This window comes from Taudactylus pleione, unplaced genomic scaffold (assembly GCF_031769625.1).
Source record: "Taudactylus pleione unplaced genomic scaffold, aTauple2 ptg000134l, whole genome shotgun sequence".
NCBI classification, from domain to species: Eukaryota; Metazoa; Chordata; class Amphibia; order Anura; family Myobatrachidae; genus Taudactylus; species Taudactylus pleione.
In genome coordinates this window covers 4643298-4659233 of record NW_028284536.1, presented here as the reverse complement: position 1 = coordinate 4659233, position 15936 = coordinate 4643298, and the positions used below count along the sequence as shown (strand labels likewise).

General features: G+C 35.2%; 6 non-coding genes across 6 annotated transcripts; all 6 read left to right on the top strand.

The window, feature by feature from the left end:
* The first annotated feature begins 115 nt into the window (after positions 1-115).
* Positions 116-189, top strand: TRNAN-GUU (transfer RNA asparagine (anticodon GUU)). Its single transcript has one exon. It is a non-coding gene; the product is annotated as a tRNA-Asn (tRNA).
* Positions 190-7611: 7422 nt separating this feature from the next.
* TRNAN-GUU (transfer RNA asparagine (anticodon GUU)) lies at positions 7612-7685 on the top strand. Its single transcript has one exon. It is a non-coding gene; the product is annotated as a tRNA-Asn (tRNA).
* An 853-nt stretch (positions 7686-8538) lies between these two features.
* Positions 8539-8612, top strand: TRNAN-GUU (transfer RNA asparagine (anticodon GUU)). Its single transcript has one exon. It is a non-coding gene; the product is annotated as a tRNA-Asn (tRNA).
* Positions 8613-11349: 2737 nt separating this feature from the next.
* On the top strand, positions 11350-11423 carry TRNAN-GUU (transfer RNA asparagine (anticodon GUU)). The gene has a single exon. It is a non-coding gene; the product is annotated as a tRNA-Asn (tRNA).
* An 863-nt stretch (positions 11424-12286) lies between these two features.
* Positions 12287-12360, top strand: TRNAN-GUU (transfer RNA asparagine (anticodon GUU)). Its single transcript has one exon. It is a non-coding gene; the product is annotated as a tRNA-Asn (tRNA).
* Positions 12361-15097: 2737 nt separating this feature from the next.
* On the top strand, positions 15098-15171 carry TRNAN-GUU (transfer RNA asparagine (anticodon GUU)). The gene has a single exon. It is a non-coding gene; the product is annotated as a tRNA-Asn (tRNA).
* The last annotated feature ends 765 nt before the right edge of the window (positions 15172-15936 follow it).

Below are 15936 nucleotides of genomic sequence, written 5' to 3'. Positions count from 1 at the left end.
TTAATTAGCGAAAAATCCTAAAATAACTGTCCAGATTAGAGACTTTATAAACTTTGGCAAGGAAACTTTCCAGATCAATGTTTCTTAGCTGTTGTTAGTTTATGTCTCACATAGGGTCTCTGTGGCGCAATTGGTTAGCACGTTCGGCTGTTAACCGGAAGGTTGGTGGTTCAATCCCACCCAGGGACGAGAATCTTCTATTAGTCAAATTTTGGGGAATTTTAGGTAGAGAAGTCAACATGTCTAACTACCTATTTTATGGTAGGGTTCAAGACTTTCTCTGAAACAATTATCTCTAAAGTGAGTTTAATTTGATTTAAGCCAATTTATTCAACAATTAGAAAATACCTGAAGGTTAATGTTGTTCCTGGTGATATCTAATCAGCAGAATGCAACCTAGCAGCATTTTTAAGTGAAAGCCTGTGTTATGTTATAACCAGGTGTTATCTTATCAGTACAAAGGTAAGGAATTAAGAAAAACTTTATGAAGTTTGAAGATTTTTCTTACAAAATCATTGTCTTATTGCATCACCAAAGTGTAAGCTGGAAAGATGATTTTGATAAATTACTTGTTTGAACACCTGATTTGCTCTTCTGGAGTCAATGTAGTTTGTTTTTCTCAATAACCATAGAAGTAATAGGGTAAAGTAAAGACATTATGTGGATTTTTTGCTACAGCACTTCTGTCAAAATACGAATTAAATGAGTTAAGATGATAATGGATTTTCTACTATAAGCAAAGACCAAAAAAGTCAAAATAGCTATCCCAATTTTAGATTTGATAAATGAAAATAGCACATAGCAGAGGATGGTTTCGATCCAACGACCTCTGGGTTATGGGCCCAGCACGCTTCCGCTGCGCCACTCTGCTGCTCATGGAAGTGCTTAGAACTCAAGAAGGGTTGATTCATCACAAGAACATGGCAATGTGTTCCTTTTAATTAATGAAAAGTCCTAAAATAACTGTCCAGATTAGAGACTTTATAAACTTTGGTAAGGAAACTTTCCAGATCAATGTTTCTTAGCTGTTGTTTGTTTATGTCTCATATAGGGTCTCTGTGGCGCAATTGGTTAGCGCGTTCGGCTGTTAACTGGAATGTTGGTGGTTCAATCCCACCCAGGGACGAAAATCTTCTATTAGTCAAATTTTGGGGAATTTTAGGTAGAGAAGTCAACATGTCAAACTACCTATTTTATGTTAGGGTTCAAGACTTTCTCTGAAACAATTATCTCTAAAGTGAGTTTAATTTGATTTAAGCCAATTTATTCAACATTTAGAAAATACCTGAAGGTAAATGTTGTTCCTGGTTATATCTAATCAGCAGAATGCAACCTAGCAGCATTTTTAAGTGGAAGCCTGTGTTATGTTATAACCAGGTGTTATCTTATCAGTACAAAGGTAAGGAATTAAGAAAAACTTTTTGAAGTGTGAAGATTTTTCTTACAAAATCATTGTCTTATTGCATCACCAAAGTGTAAGCTGGAAAGATGATTTTGATAAATTACTTGATAGAACACCTGATTTGCTCTTCTGGAGTCAATGTATTTTGTTTTTCTCAATAACCATAGAAGTAATAGGGTAAAGTAAAGACATTATGTGGATTTTTTGCTACAGCACTTCTGTCAAAATACGATTTAAATGAGTTAAGATGATAATGGATTTTCCACTATAAGCAAAGACCAAAAAAGTCAAAATAGCAATCCCAATTTTAGATTTGATAAATGAAAATAGCACATAGCAGAGGATGGCTTCGATCCAACGACCTCTGGGTTATGGGCCCAGCACGCTTCCGCTGCGCCACTCTGCTGCTCATGCAAGTGCTTAGAACTCAAGAAGGGTTGATTCATCACAAGAACATGGCAATGTGTTCCTTTTAATTAATGAAAAGTCCTAAAATAACTGTCCAGATTAGAGACTTTATAAACTTTGGTAAGGAAACTTTCCAGATCAATGTTTCTTAGCTGTTGTTTGTTTATGTCTCATATAGGGTCTCTGTGGCACAATTGGTTTGAACGTTCGGCTGTTAATTGGAATATTGGTGGTTCAATCCCACCCAGGGATGAAAATCTTCTATTAGTCAAATTTTGGGGAATTTTAGGTAGAGAAGTCAACATGTCAAACTACCTATTTTATGTTAGGGTTCAAGACTTTCTCTGAAACAATTATCTCTAAAGTGAGTTTAATTTGATTTAAGCCAATTTATTCAACATTTAGAAAATACCTGAAGGTAAATGTTGTTCCTGGTTATATCTAATCAGCAGAATGCAACCTAGCAGCATTTTTAAGTGGAAGCCTGTGTTATGTTATAACCAGGTGTTATCTTATCAGTACAAAGGTAAGGAATTAAGAAAAACTTTTTGAAGTGTGAAGATTTTTCTTACAAAATCATTGTCTTATTGCATCACCAAAGTGTAAGCTGGAAAGATGATTTTGATAAATTACTTGATAGAACACCTGATTTGCTCTTCTGGAGTCAATGTATTTTGTTTTTCTCAATAACCATAGAAGTAATAGGGTAAAGTAAAGACATTATGTGGATTTTTTGCTACAGCACTTCTGTCAAAATACGATTTAAATGAGTTAAGATGATAATGGATTTTCCACTATAAGCAAAGACCAAAAAAGTCAAAATAGCAATCCCAATTTTAGATTTGATAAATGAAAATAGCACATAGCAGAGGATGGCTTCGATCCAACGACCTCTGGGTTATGGGCCCAGCACGCTTCCGCTGCGCCACTCTGCTGCTCATGCAAGTGCTTAGAACTCAAGAAGGGTTGATTCATCACAAGAACATGGCAATGTGTTCCTTTTAATTAATGAAAAGTCCTAAAATAACTGTCCAGATTAGAGACTTTATAAACTTTGGTAAGGAAACTTTCCAGATCAATGTTTCTTAGCTGTTGTTTGTTTATGTCTCATATAGGGTCTCTGTGGCACAATTGGTTTGAACGTTCGGCTGTTAATTGGAATATTGGTGGTTCAATCCCACCCAGGGATGAAAATCTTCTATTAGTCAAATTTTGGGGAATTTTAGGTAGAGAAGTCAACATGTCAAACTACCTATTTTATGTTAGGGTTCAAGACTTTCTCTGAAACAATTATCTCTAAAGTGAGTTTAATTTGATTTAAGCCAATTTATTCAACATTTAGAAAATACCTGAAGGTAAATGTTGTTCCTGGTTATATCTAATCAGCAGAATGCAACCTAGCAGCATTTTTAAGTGGAAGCCTGTGTTATGTTATAACCAGGTGTTATCTTATCAGTACAAAGGTAAGGAATTAAGAAAAACTTTTTGAAGTGTGAAGATTTTTCTTACAAAATCATTGTCTTATTGCATCACCAAAGTGTAAGCTGGAAAGATGATTTTGATAAATTACTTGATAGAACACCTGATTTGCTCTTCTGGAGTCAATGTATTTTGTTTTTCTCAATAACCATAGAAGTAATAGGGTAAAGTAAAGACATTATGTGGATTTTTTGCTACAGCACTTCTGTCAAAATACGATTTAAATGAGTTAAGATGATAATGGATTTTCCACTATAAGCAAAGACCAAAAAAGTCAAAATAGCATTCCCAATTTTAGATTTGATAAATGAAAATAGCACATAGCAGAGGATGGCTTCGATCCAACGACCTCTGGGTTATGGGCCCAGCACGCTTCCGCTGCGCCACTCTGCTGCTCATGCAAGTGCTTAGAACTCAAGAAGGGTTGATTCATCACAAGAACATGGCAATGTGTTCCTTTTAATTAATGAAAAGTCCTAAAATAACTGTCCAGATTAGAGACTTTATAAACTTTGGTAAGGAAACTTTCCAGATCAATGTTTCTTAGCTGTTGTTTGTTTATGTCTCATATAGGGTCTCTGTGGCACAATTGGTTTGAACGTTCGGCTGTTAATTGGAATATTGGTGGTTCAATCCCACCCAGGGATGAAAATCTTCTATTAGTCAAATTTTGGGGAATTTTAGGTAGAGAAGTCAACATGTCAAACTACCTATTTTATGTTAGGGTTCAAGACTTTCTCTGAAACAATTATCTCTAAAGTGAGTTTAATTTGATTTAAGCCAATTTATTCAACATTTAGAAAATACCTGAAGGTAAATGTTGTTCCTGGTTATATCTAATCAGCAGAATGCAACCTAGCAGCATTTTTAAGTGGAAGCCTGTGTTATGTTATAACCAGGTGTTATCTTATCAGTACAAAGGTAAGGAATTAAGAAAAACTTTTTGAAGTGTGAAGATTTTTCTTACAAAATCATTGTCTTATTGCATCACCAAAGTGTAAGCTGGAAAGATGATTTTGATAAATTACTTGATAGAACACCTGATTTGCTCTTCTGGAGTCAATGTATTTTGTTTTTCTCAATAACCATAGAAGTAATAGGGTAAAGTAAAGACATTATGTGGATTTTTTGCTACAGCACTTCTGTCAAAATACGATTTAAATGAGTTAAGATGATAATGGATTTTCCACTATAAGCAAAGACCAAAAAAGTCAAAATAGCAATCCCAATTTTAGATTTGATAAATGAAAATAGCACATAGCAGAGGATGGCTTCGATCCAACGACCTCTGGGTTATGGGCCCAGCACGCTTCCGCTGCGCCACTCTGCTGCTCATGCAAGTGCTTAGAACTCAAGAAGGGTTGATTCATCACAAGAACATGGCAATGTGTTCCTTTTAATTAATGAAAAGTCCTAAAATAACTGTCCAGATTAGAGACTTTATAAACTTTGGTAAGGAAACTTTCCAGATCAATGTTTCTTAGCTGTTGTTTGTTTATGTCTCATATAGGGTCTCTGTGGCACAATTGGTTTGAACGTTCGGCTGTTAATTGGAATATTGGTGGTTCAATCCCACCCAGGGATGAAAATCTTCTATTAGTCAAATTTTGGGGAATTTTAGGTAGAGAAGTCAACATGTCAAACTACCTATTTTATGTTAGGGTTCAAGACTTTCTCTGAAACAATTATCTCTAAAGTGAGTTTAATTTGATTTAAGCCAATTTATTCAACATTTAGAAAATACCTGAAGGTAAATGTTGTTCCTGGTTATATCTAATCAGCAGAATGCAACCTAGCAGCATTTTTAAGTGGAAGCCTGTGTTATGTTATAACCAGGTGTTATCTTATCAGTACAAAGGTAAGGAATTAAGAAAAACTTTTTGAAGTGTGAAGATTTTTCTTACAAAATCATTGTCTTATTGCATCACCAAAGTGTAAGCTGGAAAGATGATTTTGATAAATTACTTGATAGAACACCTGATTTGCTCTTCTGGAGTCAATGTATTTTGTTTTTCTCAATAACCATAGAAGTAATAGGGTAAAGTAAAGACATTATGTGGATTTTTTGCTACAGCACTTCTGTCAAAATACGATTTAAATGAGTTAAGATGATAATGGATTTTCCACTATAAGCAAAGACCAAAAAAGTCAAAATAGCAATCCCAATTTTAGATTTGATAAATGAAAATAGCACATAGCAGAGGATGGCTTCGATCCAACGACCTCTGGGTTATGGGCCCAGCACGCTTCCGCTGCGCCACTCTGCTGCTCATGCAAGTGCTTAGAACTCAAGAAGGGTTGATTCATCACAAGAACATGGCAATGTGTTCCTTTTAATTAATGAAAAGTCCTAAAATAACTGTCCAGATTAGAGACTTTATAAACTTTGGTAAGGAAACTTTCCAGATCAATGTTTCTTAGCTGTTGTTTGTTTATGTCTCATATAGGGTCTCTGTGGCACAATTGGTTTGAACGTTCGGCTGTTAATTGGAATATTGGTGGTTCAATCCCACCCAGGGATGAAAATCTTCTATTAGTCAAATTTTGGGGAATTTTAGGTAGAGAAGTCAACATGTCAAACTACCTATTTTATGTTAGGGTTCAAGACTTTCTCTGAAACAATTATCTCTAAAGTGAGTTTAATTTGATTTAAGCCAATTTATTCAACATTTAGAAAATATCTGAAGGTAAATGTTGTTCCTGGTTATATCTAATCAGCAGAATGCAACCTAGCAGCATTTTTAAGTGGAAGCCTGTGTTATGTTATAACCAGGTGTTATCTTATCAGTACAAAGGTAAGGAATTAAGAAAAACTTTTTGAAGTGTGAAGATTTTTCTTACAAAATCATTGTCTTATTGCATCACCAAAGTGTAAGCTGGAAAGATGATTTTGATAAATTACTTGATAGAACACCTGATTTGCTCTTCTGGAGTCAATGTATTTTGTTTTTCTCAATAACCATAGAAGTAATAGGGTAAAGTAAAGACATTATGTGGATTTTTTGCTACAGCACTTCTGTCAAAATACGATTTAAATGAGTTAAGATGATAATGGATTTTCCACTATAAGCAAAGACCAAAAAAGTCAAAATAGCAATCCCAATTTTAGATTTGATAAATGAAAATAGCACATAGCAGAGGATGGCTTCGATCCAACGACCTCTGGGTTATGGGCCCAGCACGCTTCCGCTGCGCCACTCTGCTGCTCATGCAAGTGCTTAGAACTCAAGAAGGGTTGATTCATCACAAGAACATGGCAATGTGTTCCTTTTAATTAATGAAAAGTCCTAAAATAACTGTCCAGATTAGAGACTTTATAAACTTTGGTAAGGAAACTTTCCAGATCAATGTTTCTTAGCTGTTGTTTGTTTATGTCTCATATAGGGTCTCTGTGGCACAATTGGTTTGAACGTTCGGCTGTTAATTGGAATATTGGTGGTTCAATCCCACCCAGGGATGAAAATCTTCTATTAGTCAAATTTTGGGGAATTTTAGGTAGAGAAGTCAACATGTCAAACTACCTATTTTATGTTAGGGTTCAAGACTTTCTCTGAAACAATTATCTCTAAAGTGAGTTTAATTTGATTTAAGCCAATTTATTCAACATTTAGAAAATACCTGAAGGTAAATGTTGTTCCTGGTTATATCTAATCAGCAGAATGCAACCTAGCAGCATTTTTAAGTGGAAGCCTGTGTTATGTTATAACCAGGTGTTATCTTATCAGTACAAAGGTAAGGAATTAAGAAAAACTTTTTGAAGTGTGAAGATTTTTCTTACAAAATCATTGTCTTATTGCATCACCAAAGTGTAAGCTGGAAAGATGATTTTGATAAATTACTTGATAGAACACCTGATTTGCTCTTCTGGAGTCAATGTAGTTTGTTTTTCTCAATAACCATAGAAGTAATAGGGTAAAGTAAAGACATTATGTGGATTTTTTGCTACAGCACTTCTGTCAAAATACGAATTAAATGAGTTAAGATGATAATGGATTTTCTACTATAAGCAAAGACCAAAAAAGTCAAAATAGCAATCCCAATTTTAGATTTGATAAATGAAAATAGCACATAGCAGAGGATGGTTTCGATCCATCGACCTCTGGGTTATGGGCCCAGCACGCTTCCGCTGCACCACTCTGCTGCTCATGGAAATGCTTAGAACTCAAGAAGGGTTGATTCATCACAAGAACATGGCAATGTGTTCCTTTTAATTAGCGAAAAATCCTAAAATAACTGTCCAGATTAGAGACTTTATAAACCTTGGCAAGGAAACTTTCCAGATCAATGTTTCTTAGCTGTTGTTAGTTTATGTCTCACATAGGGTCTCTGTGGCGCAATTGGTTAGCGCGTTCGGCTGTTAACCGGAAGGTTGGTGGTTCAATCCCACCCAGGGACTAGAATCTTCTATTAGTCGAATTTTAAGTAGAGAAGTCAACATGTCTAACTACCTATTTTATGGTAGGGTTCAAGACTTTCTCTGAAACAATTATCTCTAAAGTGAGTTTAATTTGATTTAAGCCAATTTATTCAACAATTAGAAAATACCTGAAGGTTAATGTTGTTCCTGGAGATATCTAATCAGCAGAATGCAACCTAGCAGCATTTTTAAGTGGAAGCCTGTGTTATGTTAAAACCAGGTGTTATCTTATCAGTACAAAGGTAAGGAATTAAGAAAAACTTTTTGAAGTGTGAAGATTTTTCTTACAAAATCATTGTCTTATTGCATCACCAAAGTGTAAGCTGGAAAGATGATTTTGATAAATTACTTGTTAGATCACCTGATTTGCTCTTCTGGAGTCAATGTAGTTTGTTTTTCTCAATAACCATAGAAGTAATACGGTAAAGTAAAGACATTATGTGGATTTTTTGCTACAGCACTTCTGTCAAAATACGAATTAAATGAGTTAAGATGATAATGGATTTTCTACTATAAGCAAAGACCAAAAAAGTCAAAATAGCAATCCCAATTTTAGATTTGATAAATGAAAATAGCACATAGCAGAGGATGGTTTCGATCCATCGACCTCTGGGTTATGGGCCCAGCACGCTTCCGCTGCGCCACTCTGCTGCTCATGGAAATGCTTAGAACTCAAGAAGGGTTGATTCATCACAAGAACATGGCAATGTGTTCCTTTTAATTAGCGAAAAATCCTAAAATAACTGTCCAGATTAGAGACTTTATAAACTTTGGCAAGGAAACTTTCCAGATCAATGTTTCTTAGCTGTTGTTAGTTTATGTCTCACATAGGGTCTCTGTGGCGCAATTGGTTAGCACGTTCGGCTGTTAACCGGAAGGTTGGTGGTTCAATCCCACCCAGGGACGAGAATCTTCTATTAGTCAAATTTTGGGGAATTTTAGGTAGAGAAGTCAACATGTCTAACTACCTATTTTATGGTAGGGTTCAAGACTTTCTCTGAAACAATTATCTCTAAAGTGAGTTTAATTTGATTTAAGCCAATTTATTCAACAATTAGAAAATACCTGAAGGTTAATGTTGTTCCTGGTGATATCTAATCAGCAGAATGCAACCTAGCAGCATTTTTAAGTGAAAGCCTGTGTTATGTTATAACCAGGTGTTATCTTATCAGTACAAAGGTAAGGAATTAAGAAAAACTTTATGAAGTTTGAAGATTTTTCTTACAAAATCATTGTCTTATTGCATCACCAAAGTGTAAGCTGGAAAGATGATTTTGATAAATTACTTGTTTGAACACCTGATTTGCTCTTCTGGAGTCAATGTAGTTTGTTTTTCTCAATAACCATAGAAGTAATAGGGTAAAGTAAAGACATTATGTGGATTTTTTGCTACAGCACTTCTGTCAAAATACGAATTAAATGAGTTAAGATGATAATGGATTTTCTACTATAAGCAAAGACCAAAAAAGTCAAAATAGCTATCCCAATTTTAGATTTGATAAATGAAAATAGCACATAGCAGAGGATGGTTTCGATCCAACGACCTCTGGGTTATGGGCCCAGCACGCTTCCGCTGCGCCACTCTGCTGCTCATGGAAGTGCTTAGAACTCAAGAAGGGTTGATTCATCACAAGAACATGGCAATGTGTTCCTTTTAATTAATGAAAAGTCCTAAAATAACTGTCCAGATTAGAGACTTTATAAACTTTGGTAAGGAAACTTTCCAGATCAATGTTTCTTAGCTGTTGTTTGTTTATGTCTCATATAGGGTCTCTGTGGCACAATTGGTTTGCACGTTCGGCTGTTAATTGGAATATTGGTGGTTCAATCCCACCCAGGGATGAAAATCTTCTATTAGTCAAATTTTGGGGATTTTTAGGTAGAGAAGTCAACATGTCAAACTACCTAATTTATGGTAGGGTTCAAGACTTTCTCTGAAACAATTATCTCTAAAGTGAGTTTAATTTGATTTAAGCCAATTTATTCAACATTTAGAAAATACCTGAAGGTTAATGTTGTTCCTGGTGATATCTAATCAGCAGAATGCAACCTAGCAGCATTTTTAAGTGGAAGCCTGTGTTATGTTAAAACCAGGTGTTATCTTATCAGTACAAAGGTAAGGAATTAAGAAAAACTTTTTGAAGTGTGAAGATTTTTCTTACAAAATCATTGTCTTATTGCATCACCAAAGTGTAAGCTGGAAAGATGATTTTGATAAATTACTTGATAGAACACCTGATTTGCTCTTCTGGAGTCAATGTATTTTGTTTTTCTCAATAACCATAGAAGTAATAGGGTAAAGTAAAGACATTCTGTGGATTTTTTGCTACAGCACTTCTGTCAAAATACGATTTAAATGAGTTAAGATGATAATGGATTTTCCACTATAAGCAAAGACCAAAAAAGTCAAAATAGCAATCCCAATTTTAGATTTGATAAATGAAAATAGCACATAGCAGAGGATGGCTTCGATCCAACGACCTCTGGGTTATGGGCCCAGCACGCTTCCGCTGCGCCACTCTGCTGCTCATGGAAGTGCTTAGAACTCAAGAAGGGTTGATTCATCACAAGAACATGGCAATGTGTTCCTTTTAATTAATGAAAAGTCCTAAAATAACTGTCCAGATTAGAGACTTTATAAACTTTGGTAAGGAAACTTTCCAGATCAATGTTTCTTAGCTGTTGTTTGTTTATGTCTCATATAGGGTCTCTGTGGCACAATTGGTTTGAACGTTCGGCTGTTAATTGGAATATTGGTGGTTCAATCCCACCCAGGGATGAAAATCTTCTATTAGTCAAATTTTGGGGAATTTTAGGTAGAGAAGTCAACATGTCAAACTACCTATTTTATGTTAGGGTTCAAGACTTTCTCTGAAACAATTATCTCTAAAGTGAGTTTAATTTGATTTAAGCCAATTTATTCAACATTTAGAAAATACCTGAAGGTAAATGTTGTTCCTGGTTATATCTAATCAGCAGAATGCAACCTAGCAGCATTTTTAAGTGGAAGCCTGTGTTATGTTATAACCAGGTGTTATCTTATCAGTACAAAGGTAAGGAATTAAGAAAAACTTTTTGAAGTGTGAAGATTTTTCTTACAAAATCATTGTCTTATTGCATCACCAAAGTGTAAGCTGGAAAGATGATTTTGATAAATTACTTGATAGAACACCTGATTTGCTCTTCTGGAGTCAATGTAGTTTGTTTTTCTCAATAACCATAGAAGTAATAGGGTAAAGTAAAGACATTATGTGGATTTTTTGCTACAGCACTTCTGTCAAAATACGAATTAAATGAGTTAAGATGATAATGGATTTTCTACTATAAGCAAAGACCAAAAAAGTCAAAATAGCAATCCCAATTTTAGATTTGATAAATGAAAATAGCACATAGCAGAGGATGGTTTCGATCCATCGACCTCTGGGTTATGGGCCCAGCACGCTTCCGCTGCGCCACTCTGCTGCTCATGGAAATGCTTAGAACTCAAGAAGGGTTGATTCATCACAAGAACATGGCAATGTGTTCCTTTTAATTAGCGAAAAATCCTAAAATAACTGTCCAGATTAGAGACTTTATAAACCTTGGCAAGGAAACTTTCCAGATCAATGTTTCTTAGCTGTTGTTAGTTTATGTCTCACATAGGGTCTCTGTGGCGCAATTGGTTAGCGCGTTCGGCTGTTAACCGGAAGGTTGGTGGTTCAATCCCACCCAGGGACGAGAATCTTCTATTAGTCAAATTTTGGGGAATTTTAAGTAGAGAAGTCAACATGTCTAACTACCTATTTTATGGTAGGGTTCAAGACTTTCTCTGAAACAATTATCTCTAAAGTGAGTTTAATTTGATTTAAGCCAATTTATTCAACAATTAGAAAATACCTGAAGGTTAATGTTGTTCCTGGAGATATCTAATCAGCAGAATGCAACCTAGCAGCATTTTTAAGTGGAAGCCTGTGTTATGTTAAAACCAGGTGTTATCTTATCAGTACAAAGGTAAGGAATTAAGAAAAACTTTTTGAAGTGTGAAGATTTTTCTTACAAAATCATTGTCTTATTGCATCACCAAAGTGTAAGCTGGAAAGATGATTTTGATAAATTACTTGTTAGATCACCTGATTTGCTCTTCTGGAGTCAATGTAGTTTGTTTTTCTCAATAACCATAGAAGTAATACGGTAAAGTAAAGACATTATGTGGATTTTTTGCTACAGCACTTCTGTCAAAATACGAATTAAATGAGTTAAGATGATAATGGATTTTCTACTATAAGCAAAGACCAAAAAAGTCAAAATAGCAATCCCAATTTTAGATTTGATAAATGAAAATAGCACATAGCAGAGGATGGTTTCGATCCATCGACCTCTGGGTTATGGGCCCAGCACGCTTCCGCTGCGCCACTCTGCTGCTCATGGAAATGCTTAGAACTCAAGAAGGGTTGATTCATCACAAGAACATGGCAATGTGTTCCTTTTAATTAGCGAAAAATCCTAAAATAACTGTCCAGATTAGAGACTTTATAAACTTTGGCAAGGAAACTTTCCAGATCAATGTTTCTTAGCTGTTGTTAGTTTATGTCTCACATAGGGTCTCTGTGGCGCAATTGGTTAGCACGTTCGGCTGTTAACCGGAAGGTTGGTGGTTCAATCCCACCCAGGGACGAGAATCTTCTATTAGTCAAATTTTGGGGAATTTTAGGTAGAGAAGTCAACATGTCTAACTACCTATTTTATGGTAGGGTTCAAGACTTTCTCTGAAACAATTATCTCTAAAGTGAGTTTAATTTGATTTAAGCCAATTTATTCAACAATTAGAAAATACCTGAAGGTTAATGTTGTTCCTGGTGATATCTAATCAGCAGAATGCAACCTAGCAGCATTTTTAAGTGAAAGCCTGTGTTATGTTATAACCAGGTGTTATCTTATCAGTACAAAGGTAAGGAATTAAGAAAAACTTTATGAAGTTTGAAGATTTTTCTTACAAAATCATTGTCTTATTGCATCACCAAAGTGTAAGCTGGAAAGATGATTTTGATAAATTACTTGTTTGAACACCTGATTTGCTCTTCTGGAGTCAATGTAGTTTGTTTTTCTCAATAACCATAGAAGTAATAGGGTAAAGTAAAGACATTATGTGGATTTTTTGCTACAGCACTTCTGTCAAAATACGAATTAAATGAGTTAAGATGATAATGGATTTTCTACTATAAGCAAAGACCAAAAAAGTCAAAATAGCTATCCCAATTTTAGATTTGATAAATGAAAATAGCACATAGCAGAGGATGGTTTCGATCCAACGACCTCTGGGTTATGGGCCCAGCACGCTTCCGCTGCGCCACTCTGCTGCTCATGGAAGTGCTTAGAACTCAAGAAGGGTTGATTCATCACAAGAACATGGCAATGTGTTCCTTTTAATTAATGAAAAGTCCTAAAATAACTGTCCAGATTAGAGACTTTATAAACTTTGGTAAGGAAACTTTCCAGATCAATGTTTCTTAGCTGTTGTTTGTTTATGTCTCATATAGGGTCTCTGTGGCACAATTGGTTTGCACGTTCGGCTGTTAATTGGAATATTGGTGGTTCAATCCCACCCAGGGATGAAAATCTTCTATTAGTCAAATTTTGGGGATTTTTAGGTAGAGAAGTCAACATGTCAAACTACCTAATTTATGGTAGGGTTCAAGACTTTCTCTGAAACAATTATCTCTAAAGTGAGTTTAATTTGATTTAAGCCAATTTATTCAACATTTAGAAAATACCTGAAGGTTAATGTTGTTCCTGGTGATATCTAATCAGCAGAATGCAACCTAGCAGCATTTTTAAGTGGAAGCCTGTGTTATGTTAAAACCAGGTGTTATCTTATCAGTACAAAGGTAAGGAATTAAGAAAAACTTTTTGAAGTGTGAAGATTTTTCTTACAAAATCATTGTCTTATTGCATCACCAAAGTGTAAGCTGGAAAGATGATTTTGATAAATTACTTGATAGAACACCTGATTTGCTCTTCTGGAGTCAATGTATTTTGTTTTTCTCAATAACCATAGAAGTAATAGGGTAAAGTAAAGACATTATGTGGATTTTTTGCTACAGCACTTCTGTCAAAATACGATTTAAATGAGTTAAGATGATAATGGATTTTCCACTATAAGCAAAGACCAAAAAAGTCAAAATAGCAATCCCAATTTTAGATTTGATAAATGAAAATAGCACATAGCAGAGGATGGCTTCGATCCAACGACCTCTGGGTTATGGGCCCAGCACGCTTCCGCTGCGCCACTCTGCTGCTCATGGAAGTGCTTAGAACTCAAGAAGGGTTGATTCATCACAAGAACATGGCAATGTGTTCCTTTTAATTAATGAAAAGTCCTAAAATAACTGTCCAGATTAGAGACTTTATAAACTTTGGTAAGGAAACTTTCCAGATCAATGTTTCTTAGCTGTTGTTTGTTTATGTCTCATATAGGGTCTCTGTGGCACAATTGGTTTGAACGTTCGGCTGTTAATTGGAATATTGGTGGTTCAATCCCACCCAGGGATGAAAATCTTCTATTAGTCAAATTTTGGGGAATTTTAGGTAGAGAAGTCAACATGTCAAACTACCTATTTTATGTTAGGGTTCAAGACTTTCTCTGAAACAATTATCTCTAAAGTGAGTTTAATTTGATTTAAGCCAATTTATTCAACATTTAGAAAATACCTGAAGGTAAATGTTGTTCCTGGTTATATCTAATCAGCAGAATGCAACCTAGCAGCATTTTTAAGTGGAAGCCTGTGTTATGTTATAACCAGGTGTTATCTTATCAGTACAAAGGTAAGGAATTAAGAAAAACTTTTTGAAGTGTGAAGATTTTTCTTACAAAATCATTGTCTTATTGCATCACCAAAGTGTAAGCTGGAAAGATGATTTTGATAAATTACTTGATAGAACACCTGATTTGCTCTTCTGGAGTCAATGTAGTTTGTTTTTCTCAATAACCATAGAAGTAATAGGGTAAAGTAAAGACATTATGTGGATTTTTTGCTACAGCACTTCTGTCAAAATACGAATTAAATGAGTTAAGATGATAATGGATTTTCTACTATAAGCAAAGACCAAAAAAGTCAAAATAGCAATCCCAATTTTAGATTTGATAAATGAAAATAGCACATAGCAGAGGATGGTTTCGATCCATCGACCTCTGGGTTATGGGCCCAGCACGCTTCCGCTGCGCCACTCTGCTGCTCATGGAAATGCTTAGAACTCAAGAAGGGTTGATTCATCACAAGAACATGGCAATGTGTTCCTTTTAATTAGCGAAAAATCCTAAAATAACTGTCCAGATTAGAGACTTTATAAACCTTGGCAAGGAAACTTTCCAGATCAATGTTTCTTAGCTGTTGTTAGTTTATGTCTCACATAGGGTCTCTGTGGCGCAATTGGTTAGCGCGTTCGGCTGTTAACCGGAAGGTTGGTGGTTCAATCCCACCCAGGGACGAGAATCTTCTATTAGTCAAATTTTGGGGAATTTTAAGTAGAGAAGTCAACATGTCTAACTACCTATTTTATGGTAGGGTTCAAGACTTTCTCTGAAACAATTATCTCTAAAGTGAGTTTAATTTGATTTAAGCCAATTTATTCAACAATTAGAAAATACCTGAAGGTTAATGTTGTTCCTGGAGATATCTAATCAGCAGAATGCAACCTAGCAGCATTTTTAAGTGGAAGCCTGTGTTATGTTAAAACCAGGTGTTATCTTATCAGTACAAAGGTAAGGAATTAAGAAAAACTTTTTGAAGTGTGAAGATTTTTCTTACAAAATCATTGTCTTATTGCATCACCAAAGTGTAAGCTGGAAAGATGATTTTGATAAATTACTTGTTAGATCACCTGATTTGCTCTTCTGGAGTCAATGTAGTTTGTTTTTCTCAATAACCATAGAAGTAATACGGTAAAGTAAAGACATTATGTGGATTTTTTGCTACAGCACTTCTGTCAAAATACGAATTAAATGAGTTAAGATGATAATGGATTTTCTACTATAAGCAAAGACCAAAAAAGTCAAAATAGCAATCCCAATTTTAGATTTGATAAATGAAAATAGCACATAGCAGAGGATGGTTTCGATCCATCGACCTCTGGGTTATGGGCCCAGCACGCTTCCGTTGCGCCACTCTGCTGCTCATGGAAATGCTTAGAACTCAAGAAGGGTTGATTCATCACAAGAACATGGCAATGTGTTCCTTTTAATTAGCGAAAAATC